At 43.0% G+C, this 16,424-nt stretch overlaps 1 pseudogene; it reads left to right on the top strand.

The window, feature by feature from the left end:
• Positions 1-14,489: 14,489 nt before the first annotated feature.
• LOC122738086 lies at positions 14,490-14,909 on the top strand (annotated as a pseudogene).
• Positions 14,910-16,424: the final 1,515 nt, after the last annotated feature.

Here is a 16,424-nt window from a genome sequence, read left to right as displayed (position 1 = left end):
GGCCCTGGAGTCAGGAGTACCTGAGTTCAAATCCAGCCTCAGACACTTAACACTTACTAGCTGTGTGACCCTGGGCAAGTCACTTAACCCCAATTGCCTCACTAAAAAGAAAATGTTGAGTTTTTAAATATTTGCTTTTGCTGCTGGGTATTGTTTAGAATTTAAGAAGAAACCTGATGGAAAGAGAATACATTTGATGACATTGCACCTAGATTTTGCCTTCCATTCCTTTTTTTTTGCTTTTCTACTTGAGGAACTTTGAGAATATCTTCCTAAAGTCCAGCTCAAACTGACACTTCTTCATGAAACCTTCCTTCCAACAATGACCTCTCCCTCCTCTGAAGTCCTACTCTTTACTCTTTCTTCTTCTTCTTCTTTTTTTTTTTTTTAGTGAGGCAATTGGGGTTAAGTGACTTGCCTAGGGTCACACAGCTAGTAAATGTCAAGTGTCTGAGGCCAGATTTGAACTCAGGTCCTCCCGACTCCAGGGCCGGTGCTTTATCCACTGCACCACCTAGCTGCCCCCTGAAGTTCTACTCTTTCTTTTGTGCATACACACATTTTGACAACTATAGTGCCTTTCCTTGTTTTCAGAGCATTTCACAAATAACTGGTACATCTCCCCAATTACACTGTAAGCTCCTTGAGGAGTTTCATAATTCTTTAGTATTGAACACTGAAGCAACACCTGTAGAATTAGCTTTCATTCCACTCTTGATTTTTCTAAGAACTTAGCCTGACCCAGACATGCCATGCTGTTCCCTAGTCTTCTTCACGCCATGGTCCTGTGCTTCAGCCTCCATCTCCAAACAGGTACTCAGCTCCCACCCTGGAACCCTGGACTTCTGCTTGGTGAAAATTCACCATAATTAGCCCAAACACAGATGCACGTGTGGCAGCCTATCCATTTTCATGCCACACTGTTGTGCCTATAGCCCTTTCCTCTTTCCCTCCTCCACAGCACCTCTCTTCCCACCCCTCACTATGGGGGTAGCTCTAGGAATGGTAATCAAATCAACACTACTATTCATAGAAAGGATGTGTCAATTACCCTATGATGTCTTTCATGATCCCTGTGACTTCCATAACTAGAACACTTTTCCCCAACCATTATTCCACCATGTGTGTTGTCTTGTTGGAATATAGGCTCCTCCAGGGCAGGAATTGTCTTGCTTTTTGTCGTTGTATCCCCAGTATTTAACACAATGGTTGATGTATACTCAGTACTTACTAAATGCTTACTCACACTTGCCTGGGTAAAGTCTTCATGGGGAAATACCTACATTCTGAGTGTGCAGGTGTGTGTGTGTGTGTGTGTGTGTGTGTGTGTGTGTGTTGTGAAATCTCTGCCAACATCCATGTAAAGAGAATGGCAAGAGTGGACTTTACCAGAAGTTGGGGAGGGGAGGGTATTGAGGTTAATACTTATAAGTATTAAGTATCTAAGTAGAGGGGCAGCTAGGTGGCACAGTGGATAGAGCACCGGCCCTGGATTCAGGAGGCCCTAAGTTCAAATCCAGCCTCAGACACTTAACACTTACTAGCTGTGTGACCCTGGGCAAGTCACTTAACCCCAATTGCCTCACTTAAAAAAAAAAAGTATCTAAGTAGAAATTGTAAGTATCAAAATAGAAATCTAAGTATCTAAGTAGAAATTGAGGCCAGGAGGTAGGGTGGAAACTAGAGGCTATAGTCCTACCTAGAACTCATGATCATAATTGCCTAGGTACTACCTAGTCTGCCAAACAGGTGCCATCCTGTGTCCACAGTAGCCCCAACTCTCTTCTTGTCTACTCACTTATTTTAGGAGGAGGAAGATGCCAGACCTTCTCAATTAAAGCAAATGGCATCAGCCTGCCTTGGCCCTCTCCCTATCCACAAAGGCCTTTTATACACCCAAGAGAAAGGTGCTCTTGTGTAGTCAGGGTGAGGGTGAAGGGATTGTCAAGGAAACTCCTCTTTGCCTTGCTTCCTACCAACTGAGCAGGGACCTCTGGCACTGGGGTGAATTCAGGACCCTTTCTAGGAGCCCAGGCTTCCTTCCGTCATCTTGACTTGTGCTATTTCCTGTCAGCGATGTCTGTATGTCGGCACTACTGGGAGTGGGCTGTGCATGGATCGCTGCCTTTTGGACAGGTCAGACGTCTCAGCCTGAGTAGCACCAGATGTGATTCTAATCAGAGGGAACAAATCCATCAAGGAAGCAACTTTGCTTTTGCACTCCTTCCCCTTCTCACCCTTCCCCAGCTTTGCTCACAGCTTTCCCTTGGTTTTCCCTCAGAGCCTCTCCCTCCAGCCTCAAGCACATTCAGGCTTTAGTTTTTGTCAGAGGGGAGATTGAGAAGGAATTGGTCAAATGATGTAAATGGTTGTCTGTCCCATTCCTGGACCCAGTTAGGTTTCAACTCCACTTTTCACATCCAAAGGTACGAACTGGGAAATGTCTCTTATCAAAGACTGCACCCCTACATCCCAGTCTTTCTTTACTCTCTCATTTTCTCGGGATAACTCTGTTGCCCCTTTCAAGTCATAATACATAACATACATACATACATACATACATACATACATAATGAGTGCTCAAAGAAATATTAGTAGCCTGATGGCAGGGAAACTAAGAGTACTATTGACAGGTTAGGTACTCCCACATTCCCCAGTTAGCTTGATGCAGGGTCAAAGCATCAAATGCCCTCCTCTAGACCCGCCTTTGGTCTACAGTTCCCCTCCTTTAGTCCTTATCTATCTGACTTACAATCCTGCTTTCTCAACTGGCTTCACTTTGGTTACTGAAGAGGCAAATCTCTTTCTTTACAGTTGGAAATCCGAGTATAGCCTTTCTGACCTCTAGTGGGTAGAAAGCATGTTAACTTCACTCCCAGCTCCCCATCCCTGCCTCTTTCTGCCACTAGAAATTACTATATGGCCTTAGACTATGCACTTCTCTGTCTCTCCGTGTCTGTGTGTCTCTCTCTGCCTGAGTCTCCTCCTTTATAAAATGAAAGAATTGGACTAGTGATTTCTGAGGTCTCTTTCACTTTTGACATTGAAGGATCCGATTTCTAGATCCTGGATTTTAAACTGAGTATAAGGACTGCATTATGTATATGATATCTAGCTTATTGCAAGTATTCAGTAAACTATAAGAACACAGGTAAAATTCCAGCTGGTGAGCTGGAGAAACAACAGCCCCAATCACTGAGCAGCTGGAGGCCCTGCTCACAATGACATCTGGGCCCTTCCTAGGCTTTCAGGATGCCTCCCAAGCAAGGGTGAGACCAACACACCTGCCATCTTGCAAGATGTAAATTAACCAAAATCTCATTTCTGCCCACCATTCTTCTCTTTCTCAATGAAAAGTCAACCAGAGGCAGGAGGGAGCGGCAAGACAGTCTCAGCTATTTTGGCTGAGGGAAGCAGGGAGCTAGCAGACAAGGGGATGCCTGGACCCCTTCTTGGTTCAAGTCACCGAATCGATCAACTCAATCAATAGACATCTATGAAGCACCTACTATGTGTCAGGCACTAGGGATGCAAAAGGAGACAAATGTCCCAGTTCTCAAGGAACTCACAGTCTAGAGAGTGAAGGAAAGTGCTGGTGTGGCATAATGGAAAAGAATTTGGCCTCAGAGTCAGACCTGGATTCTAGCCATGGTTCTGCTGCTAATAATGTCTGTGTGACCTGGGTTAGTTGCTTCCTCTTTCTGAACCTCATTGCTCTTCTTTGCAAAATGAGGAGGTTAGACTAGATGATCTCTAATTGCCTTTTCAGCTCTGACATCCCCCGTGTGCCAGATAAACTAATCTACTCTCCATCACCAGCATCTGGAGTTCTGAGGCTGACATAGAGCCCTCCCACAGCCTGGTAAGAGGGAGGACAATAGAAACCCTCAGCCTGGTCCCAGTTAGGGTAATAGATCAGGAACTGTTCTCATTCATAGCTTGGTTGGAATTCCTCAGAGAACCAGCAAACAGGCACCCCAGAGCCAAGCAGCAACACTTGTCAGACGGCCGGCGGCAAACAACATCTGGGATCTCTTTCCCAGCCTCTGGATTCCTTCCCAGCCCCAACCACAGCTCCCCCTCATCATGTTAGGCGCGGTAGCTGGGCCTGGGGCCCGGGGTCCTTACGCTTGCTTTTTCCTGGCCCAGGCTCCACCCCAGAAGAGGCCTGTGCTTTCCAGAGCTGCAGTTTGCTCCTGTGGGAATGGGTGGAGCTGAGATCTAGGGGAGGGGTGTTCACCCTGTTTTCTGAGAAAGTAGGATCTCCTGAGATTGTTCCCTGCCCCCTCCCCCAACCAGACAGAGATGAGGCAAAGAGAGGTGGTCTAATTAGCTGGCTGAGCCATGCTGTCCCCGAGCCTGGAAAACCTAAGAAATGGTGACCTGAGCCAGAAAGATGGGAATCTATCTCTGGAACAATGACCCGTTTCCTTGGGCAAAGCCTGTTTGATCTGGGAGAGCATTTTTCTAGGCAGCTTTTTTTTTTTAAATCATCCACAATTTTAAACAAAGTACCACCAGTCTGTATAATTAATGCCATCAATTCATCATTTTTAATTGCCCATGAAATTTTATAATAGGAATTTAAAGAAAATTATTTCAAGAATTCTCTGAAAAAACATTTCTGGGAAGAAAAATCCCAGATTATCCTTGTTACTCCTGCTGGCACTTTGGGGGTTGTAGGATGGGATTTGTTGTTCTGGCAAAGGTTCCTGCAACTGTTTTCCTTGGACCCTGGGAGCGGATACCCTCACTGCTAAATAGGATTGCAGCCTTGAATTCCTGGCTTCCTTCAAGACTCAGTTTAAGCACCACTTGTATATCGAATCTTTTCTGGTGCCCACCCCCACCCCAACCCTCTACCATCTTCCTCTCCTAGGTCCCTTTGTGGTTGATTTCAGTATATCTTGAATATAGCAATGAAAACCCCAGGAAGACTTGAGCAAAAGCTGGAGACCCGGAGGGGTTAAAAACCATATTGAAATGTAAGATGAAATAGCCTGCCCCAGTGAGGCCTATGAAAGATGAAATGGGATACCCAATGAAGGCCTTCCATTTTACATTTCAAGGTCTTTGTCTTTTAGCCTTTTTGGCCCCATCAGACCTCTAGCTTTGGCTGAAGTCTCACTTATGGATAGACATGTTTTGTGTTTTCTTCCTCATTTGAATGTAAGCTCCTTGAAGGCAGGAACTGTTTCACATTTGTCTTAATATCCCCAGCACTTAGTACAGTGCCTGGAACACCCTAAGTGTTCAATAGATATTTGTTGACTGACAGGTTGACTGACAGATAGCTTTTGGAGGCTCCAATGCCCCTGAGATGAATATTGAACCCATTCCCCAACAAGGTTTTGAGAAACCTAGGTGAGCAAACCAGGACTTGAAAATCCTCCCTCCTTCCCTGAGGACAGCGCAGTGACAATCGTGATGTTATAGAAGTAGAGGAAGGGACTGGCTTCCACCCTTCATCTAAAATCATAGAACCCAAAATAAATAAAATAAAATAAAATAAAATAAAATCATAGAACCTCAGGGTTAAAAGGGCCTCTAGAGAACATCTAGTCTGATTCCTACCTGAATAAGATACCTTTCTAGAACCCCTCCAGTAGCGTTTATCCAGATTTTGTTGGGAGATGTTATGGGCCTAGTGTACCCCAGAAGTTCTCTGGGGTAAATTAAAGAACCTTCTCTTTGAGAAACTAAACCAAAGGACAGACACACCTAAAGAGGTAAGTGGTACCAGATCAGGACTGAGCTAGCTCCAGGACCACCACCCTTCATTCCAGTCTCCCCCAGCCCTTGGGGGGATAAGATTAGGTGTGACTGATGCCTTTGTGGCATGAGGAGGACAGAGATGGCTTGAGAGATCCAGAGCTGCCCCTCACCCAACTTCCCCCAGCCACCACCAGTGGGGGATAGTCCTCCCCCAATAAGGGAACTTTCCACAGTCAGATAATCACCCCCATCGGTCCTTTATAAAAGGATTTCCCTGTCTCCTGCTTGGGGAGATAGGTATCTCAGAGCCATGCCTCTGTGCCATGCCTTCTCCCCATGAGAAGAAGTCCAAGGATTTCTCTCTTGGTTTCCTTTCCCTAGAACCCTAAATAAACTATTATTTTATTTTAATTGGATTTGTGTGCAAGAGGGTATAATTCTTAAGAACCCCTATCCCAAACCCCTACCAATTTCCCCTACAACAGAGATGTCCAGTGAGGAAGAATCCACCACATATTGAGATAGCTGATCTCATTTGGCCGGCTCTGATTATTAGGATGTTTTTATTGACTCAGAATTGAAATGAGCTTCCCTAAAACTTCTACCATTTACTGCTCCCACTTCTTCCCCTAGAGGCCAAATAGAACAAAAATGATTCCTCTTACTCATGATAGCCCTTCAAACCCTTGAACACAGTGAATGTGCCTCCCTCCCCCAAGTATTCTCCTCTCCGGGCCTAACCCTCCCTAGTTCCTTCAAATGAGGCAAGTACTTTCAGTCACCCTGTGAGGAAGACCATACAGGTGTTATTATTCTCATTTTGCCTTCCTTCTCTTCCAGAGCTGAGATTTTGTACCTTGCCCTGGCAGTAATGACAACGCTGATGAGTCCCCCTTCCACAGAGCATCTCCTCCAGAGGGGTCCCTCAGGGCTATGGCAACTTGGCAAATGGATTTACAAATCCTACTATATATAGACATCCCATCGGCAACCCCTCAAGTTCAGAAACAACAGGACGTAACAAGCATCCATTTCCACAACCACAGAGCAACAAGCACTATTGTCTGCAGGGCAGGAAACAATGCTAGGTTGTCGCTTCCATCCCCCATTCTCCCTTCATTAATCCTGTCCCTTCTTTTCATGTCCCAGGTTCAAAATTAACCTACTCCAAGAAGTCTTCCCTGATTAACCTTCCTTCCCATTGATTGATCACTCCTTTTCATGCACATGCACTTATAGTATCATTTTGTTCGATTAGCTTTTGCAGTGGCATATTGATTCACAAATGCTCTAAATGCAGCACCCAGGGTCTCACAATGGGGCTCCCTTCTCATCTACACCCAGATCTGTGGAATGGTTGAAGTGTCTATGTATTCCAATCTCTAATTCATGACCCCCATTGATTCTTTTTTTTTTCCAAATCAAACTAAAGCAAATAAGATGACTGTGAATTCAAAGCACAGACATTTAAGGGAAAAATAATAAGATAATACCAGGGAATTGAATCAGGCATTAGATGCTCTTGCTATTCATTCCCAAATGATTTCCCTCTCCATATGTGTCTCCTGTGCAATGCTAGTCTCAACTCTTTATTAATCACTCTGTCTTTCCATCCTACAAGGAGGAGGAAGATATAGCAGTGGTTCAAAGAAAGGTACCACGGAGACTTGTTGCCACTTTAGGGAATACTGGGCTTCCTGTGGTTTTACTATGGGCAAGGGATCACTGCCTTGTTGTGGCAGAGGGGCTTGCATAGTTTAGTGAAACTATACATGGTTATTGAAAACAGACAGCTCATAGTGAAGAAAAGGTGATCCCCTAGAGAAGGAAATGGCAGTATCCTACACTAAGAAACCCCATGGACAGTATTAAAATGCTAAAAGATATGACACTGGAAAATGAACTCCTCAGATCGGAAGGTACCCAACACATTTAGTGGAGGACAGAAAGGCCTGGCCTGCTATGGTCCAAAGGGTCACAGAGTCCAACACAATTGACCAACTGAACAAAAACTACAGAGAGTGTGACCTCTTTTGCACAGCACTTTAGGCTGAGTACTACAATCTGGGGAGCATCGACCTCCAGGCACAGGAGGAGGATAATCTCTCATTAGCTTCCTGGACAGCACCTCTAACCATCACTATCAAAATCCAGATGGGATATTAGTACTCAGCACATAGCTGTTTTCCTCCAGTCTCTCCCCACATAACCCACTCAAATCTCCAATCTGACTTCTTATCTTTCAAGAGACTTCCCCCAGGGCTATTCAAATCTTCCCAAGCTCAGAGATTCCTCCTGCTATGAGCTCATGAACAGCCTTTCAGGAGGGATGCAGTTCAAAAAAAAAAAGAATGTAGTGAGAAAAATTATTATTAATAACCAATGATTTGGGGAAATCCAGAGACCCCCCCTTTTTTTTCTAAAGCTCTCATTTAAAAAACTCAGTACTTTCTCCTCTATCAAACCCCACCCAACCTTACAAGGAATCTCCAATCTAAGAAGAATTCCACTCAATCAAGCTTAGGTGAAGGTACATCCTTTGTCTAGATTTCCCAAGGCTAGGGGTAGTCTGGATATAGGGATAGTCTCTGTCTAAGAGTGGCATGATGTCACTCTTAGCCCATCACTTTTCTTTGTAAAGTCCACCTCTCATCGATTGTTAACCAATCAGAAGTTATTGCCATCTGCTGTGACACCTCTACTCTAAGAGCATATAAACCTCAAGAAGAACGATTCCTGAGCCAAGATGGTGGAGGAAAGGCAGTGAGCTCCTGAACTCATGACACGATCGCTCCAAAAAACATCCAAATAAGGTCATATGAAAATGCCTGGAGCAGCAAAACTCACAGAAGAATGTGCTGAAATCATCTTCTAACCAAGAATGGCTTGGAAGGTCAGAAGGAGGGAACGGCTGTGCTGATACAGGAGTTGAGCCCAACCCCACAGTCACCCTGACACGGATCCAGTCTCAGAAAGTCCTCACCAGAGAAGGAGACCCCCAGAGCCTCTGAATCAGCTGAAGCACCAGTGTCATCTGGAACTAAGCTCACAGTCTGGTGAGTGGGCTGAGCCCTGGGCAGGGGAGAGACTACAGGGGTCTATGCTGGTGCTAAGGCAGAAGAACTTGGATTTTACACCCCTATTGAGAACCAGGTGGTAGTATTGAGTAGAAGTGGCCCAGGTGGGGGAGGGGCACAGGCTCATCAGAGCTAACAACACACAAAGCTGGTTGATTGGCAAGTTGGTCTGGGGTCATCTAGGACCAGGAAACAGGCGGGGCGAGGGAAGAACCTGATTCTCCTTAAATCATACCACCTGGGACTTCTTAAGCTTGGGATACTGCAGCCTGGAAACAGTGCCCCACTTTAAGGAGCTAAAAGTCTAGTAAAAGAAAGGCAAGATGAGCCGACAGAGAAAGGTGAGGACCATAGAAAGTTTCTTCAGTAACAAGGAAGACCGAGGGGCACCCTCAGAGGAAGATGTCAACATCAGGGCCCCTATATCTAAAGCTTCCAAGAAAAATACGAATTGGTCTCAGGCCATAGAGGTGCTCAAAAAGGACTTTGAAGATAAAATTAGAGAGGTAGAGGAAAAAATGGAAAGAGAAATGAGGGTGATGCAGGAAAGACATGAGAAAAAAGTCAACAGCTTGAAAAGTCAAATGGAAAAGGAGGTACAAAAGCTCTCTGACGAAAATAATTGCCTAAGAATTAGGATTGAACAAATGGAAGCCAGTGACTTTATGAGAAACCAAGACACAATAAAGCAAATCCAAATGAATAAAAAAATAGAGGGCAATGTGAAATATTTTCTGGGAAAAACTGCTGACCTGGAAAATAGGTCCAGGAGAGATAATTTGAAAATTATTGGTCTACCTGAAAACCATGATCAAGGAAAGAGCTTAGACACCATCTTCCAAGATATTCTCTGGGAAAATTGCCCTGAAATTCTAGAAGAAGAAGCTAAAATAGAAATTGAAAGAATCCACCGATCACCTCCAGAAAGAGATCCCAAAAAGAAAACTCCTAGGAATATTATAGCCAAATTCCAGAGCTCTCAGGTCAAGGAGAAAATATTGCAAGCTGCCAAAAAGAAAGAATTCAAGTACTGTGGAGCCCCAGTAAGGATAGCACAAGATCTAGCAGCTTCCACATTAAAGGACCGGAGGACATGGAATATGATATTCCAAAGGGCAAAGGAAGTGGGATTATAGCCAAGAATCACCTACCCAGCAAAACTCAGCATTATCTTTCAGTGGAAAAAATGGGACTTTAATGAAAAAGAAGACTTTCAGATATTTGTGGTGAAAAGACCTGAACTGAATGGCAAATTTGACTTTCAAATACAAGACCCTAGAGAACCATAAAAAAAAAAAATGGAGCTGGGGGACATACCTGGGGTCGTACAGTGGGTGACTGTGTCTGAGACCAGGTTTTGGCTGGGATCCCCCTGGGTCCAGGGGTGATGATTTGTCCACTGTGACACTTAGCTAGATGATAACATCTTTAGGGTTAAATTGAGGGGTGAAGGGAATTCATTGGGGGAGGGGGAAGGGCAGAAGCGAAATCCTACATGAAAGTAACAGGAAAAGGCTTATGGAGTAGGGGAAGAGATGGGAGAGGAGCAGGGCAGTAAATGATTTTTACACTCATCAGAAAAGGCTCAAAGATCTTAAACTCATCAGAGCTGTCTCAAGGAGGGGACTAATAGACACACCCAACTGGGTAGAGTAATCTATTTAATCTGGGCAGTAAATGAGCCTAACACTCATCAAAATTGGCTCAAAGACCTCAATCTCATTAGAATTGGCTCAAGGAGGGAATAATGTACACACTCAATTGGGTAGAGTAATCTCTCTAACCCTGCAGGAAAATAGGAGGGGAAGGGGATAAAGAGAGAGGGGCAAAAGAAGGAAGGACAGAGTGGGGGAGGGGACAGACAGAAGCAAATCCCTTTTGAAGAGTGATAGGATGAAAGAAGATGGATAATAGAATAAATATGGGGAAGGGAATAGGAAGGAAGGGAAACAGTTAACAATAGCAATCATGAAAAAGAGAAAAGAGGGAAAATTGTACAAAAAATATTTATAGCAACTCTTGGTGGAGGCTAAGAACTGAGAATCAAGGGAATGTCCATCAATTGAGGAATGATGGAAAAAGCTGTGTTATATGATTGTAGTGGAATGGACTTGTGCTACAGGAAATGACAAACAGGATGATCCCAGAAAAACCTTGAAAGACTAATGAACATCGATGTATAGTGAAGTGAGCAGAGCTGAGAGGACATTGTGCGTAGTGACAGCAGTATTGTGCAATGAGTAATTGTGAATGACTTAACTACTCTCAGCAGTACAATGATCCAGGACAATACCAAGGAACTAATGAGGAAGCTTACTATGCACCCCTATAGAAAGAACTGATAAAAAGAACACTTGTGGATTGTACATATATAACCTGTATGCGATCTTGCGGAGGGGGGAGGAAAGGGAGGGAGGCAGGGAGAAAAATTTGGAACTCTAAATCTTATGAAAGTGAATGTTGAAAACTACCCTTACATGCAAATGGAAAATAAATTCTTTTAAAAAACAAAAAAAAAACAACAAAAAAAGAACGATTCTTCTTTGAGCCCTTGTAGTCGATCATTTGCTGGCCATGATTGATAAAACTAATTATAATTTACCCAAAAACTTTGTCTCTTGAAATTATTTTTATTAATAACCACAATAGTCTGCTTGGACCAGCCCATTATAATAGAAAGAGGCAATATGGTTTAGTGGAAAGAATCAGATGATTGGGGTTCAAGCCCCTGCTCCCATTTTTACTAGTTGTATCACCTGGACAAGTTACTCAGCCTTTCTAAACAGCAATTTACTCATCTATAAAGTGGGTAAGATACCTTCAGTACCTCACTCACACAGGCTTTTTGAAAGAAAAAATGCTATATAAATGTTATCAAAAAAGTGTCACATGTCTTATCTTCCCAACTAAATTATAAGCTTCCTGAGGAGGGTAAGCCTTTCTTTTCCCCAGAGTTCCTAGTCCTGAACTCTGCACAGAGGGAGACTTTATACATTTTGGAATGAAAAAGTTCTAGCAACTTGGTGTGAGAGATTGGCCTAATTAGGCATTGGAGTAATAATCAGCTCACCTTTGTTCAACTAAATATCCAGGACAATCTATCAATCAAAAAGAATTAATCAAGCATCTATTCTGTGGCAGGTCTGCTGAATTTTTTTTGGGGGGGTGGGGGGAGGCAATGAGGGTTAAGTGACTTGCCCAGGGTCACACAGTATCAAGAATCTGAGGCTGAATTTGAACTCAGGTCCTCTTGAATCCAGGGCCAATGCTTTTATCTACTGCACCATCTAGCTGCCCCTGCTTTTTTTGCATGGCCTGCTGATTTTAAATGCAAAGAATAAAAAGTTCCCGCTATTAAATGTACATCCTAGCTGGGGAAACAACCCATACGCATATGAGTATATACAAAATTCTCCTTCCCGTCAAAGTCCCTCAGACCTTCAAGGAAAATTCTCAAATACCCTGATGAACTAATCATCATGGCCACCAGGAATGAGGATAAAGGGAAGTCACCGATACTTATAGAAACCTAATTAAGTACAGAGTGAGGCCTGCGGCTTGGGCATCTCAAATGCCAGACTGCCACTTTAGAGCTTGGAAATCCCACTCTCTTCTGTCCAGTCTTATAGAATACACAGGATCTGGGCTTCATTCACAGTCAAAATTGTTAAGTGGAAAGAGGACTGAGATGGAAGTCAAGAAACTCAGGGTTCCATTCCTTGGTCCCTGATAACGAGCTGTGTGACCTTGGGTAAATCACTATCCCTCTCTGAGCCAAGGTCTCCTCTTCTGTAAAGTGAGGCTTCTGTCAGTGCTAAGAATATATAACTATATACATTTTTTGAATGTATAATTTCTTTTTAAAAAAATTTTTTTTTGGTAAGGCAATTGGGGTTAAGTGGCTTGCCCAGGGTGACACAGCTAGTAAGTGTCAAGTGTCAAGTGAACTCAGATCCTCCTGAATCCAGGGCCAGTTCTTTATCCACTGCACTACCTAGCTGCCCCCCCATAATTTCTATAATTATATGTCATGCTCATTCTTTTTTTGTTTTTGTAATAAAGTATTTTATTTTTTCCCATTACATGTAAATATAGTTCTCAACTTTTGTTTATATAAGCTTTCCAATTTCAGATTTTTCTCCCTCCCCCCTCCCCTAGACAGCAGGTAATCTGATATAGGTTATATCTATATATCTATATCTATATACATATACATACATAAAATAACATTAAACATATTTCTGCATTAGTCATGTTATAAGAGAAAAATCAGAGCAATGATGAAAAACCTCAAAATAGAAAAACAGCACCAAAGACAAAAGAAATAGTATGGTTCATTCAGCATCTATACTCCACAGTTCTTTCTTTTTTTTTTTTTTCCTGGATTTGGAGATCCTCTTCTATCATGAGTTCCCTGGAACTCTTCTATACCATTGCATTGGTGAGAAGAATATAGTCCATCACAGTAGATCAACACACAATGTTGATGATACTGTGTACAATGTTCTTGTTCTGGTCATCTCACTCATCATCAGCTCATGCAAGACCCTCCAGGTTTCTCTGAACTCTTCCTGCTCGTCGTTTCTTACAACACAATAGTATTCCATTACATTCATATACCACAACTTGTCCAGCCATTCCCCAATTGATGGGCATCCCTTGAACTTCCAATTCCTTGCTACCATGTAAAGAGCAGCTATAAATATTTTTGTACATGTGGGTCCCTCTCCCCTTTCCATGATCTCATTGGGAAAAAGACCCAAAAGTGGTATTGCTGGGTCAAAGGGTATGCACAAGTCATGCTTATTCTTAACTCCAAGTCTTTGCTCATGCTTTTGCCCCTGAATGACACTGACCCACCTTTACTACCTGTCCAAATCCTTCTCCTACTCAAAGTCCACCATCTCTGTGAAGCTTTGCTCCCCCTTCTCTCAACTCCCCAAATGATTATTGTGAGTACCCCTCATTTTGGTGTCACACTCTGCCACCTATTATTGCTTGTTTCATCTTGTCTATTCAATTAGACTTGAAGTCAAGAAGTCAAAAATCATTAATGAAATGCCTACTATGTGCCAGGAATTGTGGAGATATTAAAAAAAATTTTAAAAATAGTTCCTGACCTTAAGGAATTCACAATTTAATGGGGGAGGCAATATGTAAACAACTTGTAGGAACAAGATACATACAACAAAAATAGGGATAATCTTAGAGGGAAGGCAGGCAATATCATTAAAGAAGATCAGGAAAGACTTCTTGTAGAAAGTGAGATTGTAGCTGAGATTTGGAGTAAGCCAGGGAAATCCAAAGGTAGAGATGAGGACAGAGAGAATTCGTGGCACAGAGGATAAAGAATGAAAACACACAGTTGGAATTGGGGTGTTTTGTGTGAGGAATAACAAGGATGCCATACTCACTGGATTGAAGAGTACATGGAAGGAAGGTATAAGAAAGATAGGAAAAGACCAAGTTATGAAAAACTTTAAAAGCCCAACAGAGGATTTTATATTTGATCCTGGAGGCAAGAGGGAACCACTGGATTTTTTTAAATAGAGGAATGGTGTGGTCAGACCTGTACTTTAGGAGGATCACTTTGAAGCTGAAAGCAGGATGAACAGGAATAAGTAGAGACATAGTGTAAAGAAGTCAATTAGAATTCTTTCTCCTCGGATCCGGTGGCAGGCTGTCATATCTTCGATCATGGCAAAAATCAAGGCCAGAGATCTTCGTGGGAAGAAGAAGGAGGAGCTACTTAAACAGTTAGATGATTTAAAGGTGGACCTTTCCCAATTGAGAGTGGCTAAGGTCACTGGAGAAGCTGCATCCAAGCTATCTGAGATCTGAGTTGTCTGAAAATCTATTGCCCGAGTCGTGACTGTCATCAACCAGACACAGAAAGAGAACCTTAGGAAATTCTATAAGGGCAAGAAATACAAGCCCCTGGACCTTTGGCCCGAGAAGACCTGTGCCATGCGCCACAGGTTTAATGAGCACGAGGAAAGCCTGAAGACCAAAAAACAGCAGAGGAAGGAACGCCTGTACCCTCTTCGGAAATTTGCTGTTAAGGCATAATTTGTAGAAGTGCTAAATAAAAAGACAAATTGTTATAAAAAAAAAAAAGAAGTCAATTAGAAGACCATTGCAATAACCCAGAGCCCTGGGGGACACCTACCATTCTCAGGAGTGAGCTGGATGCAGATCCTGCAAAGGAGACTTAGGGTACAGCAGTGCCACAGAAACCTAGAGAGAAGAGCATCAAGAAGGGGTTGATCAACAGTGCCAAAGGCTGAAGAGAGGTCAAGAAGGATGAAGATTGAGAAAGGTCATCAGATTTGGCAATTAAGAGATCACTGATAACTTTGGAGAGAGAAGTTTCAGTGGAATGATCAGGTTAGCACTCATCCTGAAAAGAGTTAAAAGAATGAGACAAAAAGAAGTGGAGGCATTGACTGTATTCAGCTTTCTTGTTTTTACTTCAGCTGAAACATGATAGATTCTGCTCCAACCTCTTATTTTAATTCTAAATGTTATTGTTGTTCATCCTTCATTTTTGAAAAGGACCAATGACATCATAGGGTTATGTCTTGATTTGCACATAAATTGGATGTAAGGCAGAGTTGCGCAGTCATCAGCCTCACTCTCGCTTCCAGAGTCATTGAAGTCCAGCATCAGGACAAAAGTCAGGATGACTGTTGATGACCTGAGATGCATTGGATGACCTTGGCATCTTTGATGTCTAGCCAAACTCAAAGTATTCCATACGACATCCTTCAGCGACCTTCTGGCTGTTGGAACAAATTGTTCTCATCTACCCACTCTGCCAAGGGAAGTCTTCATATGCTTGGGGTAGAAATCCCCCTAGCCCACTAATGGGTTTGGGGCCTGTTGGTTACCCTCAACCTGGTTTAGCCTGTCTGCTGAGACAGTTTTACTAGGGTGTGACTGCTGAGTATGCTACAGCTTCTTGAAGCCACAAGTGAGAATTGGGCGACAAGTAGACACCAAGAGGTGGATCAGCTACCCTGAAAAGGACTCAGCAAGCCCTTACACCAGACGTGCTGATCCTCCTTCTTTAAAAGTCTTTATTTTTAGAAGAAATACTTTTTTTTTTTGGTGAAGCAATTGGGGTTAAGTGACTTGCCCAGGGTCACACAGCCAGTAAGTATTAAGTGTCTGAGGCCGGATTTGAACTCAGGTACTTCTGACTCCAGGGCTGGTGCTCTATCCACTGCGCCACCTAGCTGCCCCAGAAGAAATACTTTTAAACAACACCTTATTGGATTCTGGTTTTTAATCTATTCTGCTATCTCCTTTTGACATTCTATTCACATTCATTGCTAATTGTTATTTCCCTCAACCCTACTCTCATACTTTCCTCTTTTTTTTATCCTGTCCTCTCTTTAAGAGTCTGTTTTATTTCTGACCACTGCCTCACTTAATCTACTGACCCTCTTATTCACCCCTCCCCCTTCTCTTAAATCCTTTCCCTTCTATTACCCTATTGAATAAAATGAGTTTCTGTACCCAACAATATGCATATATCTATTCTTCCCTCCTTGAATCAGTGTGAGGTTCGTGTTGACCACTCCCTTCTACCAACTTCTCCATTGTATAAACTCTTCCTTGTACATCATA

Source organism: Dromiciops gliroides, chromosome 2 (assembly GCF_019393635.1).
Source record: "Dromiciops gliroides isolate mDroGli1 chromosome 2, mDroGli1.pri, whole genome shotgun sequence".
Lineage (NCBI taxonomy): Eukaryota > Metazoa > Chordata > Mammalia > Microbiotheria > Microbiotheriidae > Dromiciops > Dromiciops gliroides.
The sequence above is the reverse complement of the archived record's forward strand: the minus strand, read 5'-3'. Positions and strand labels throughout refer to the sequence as shown.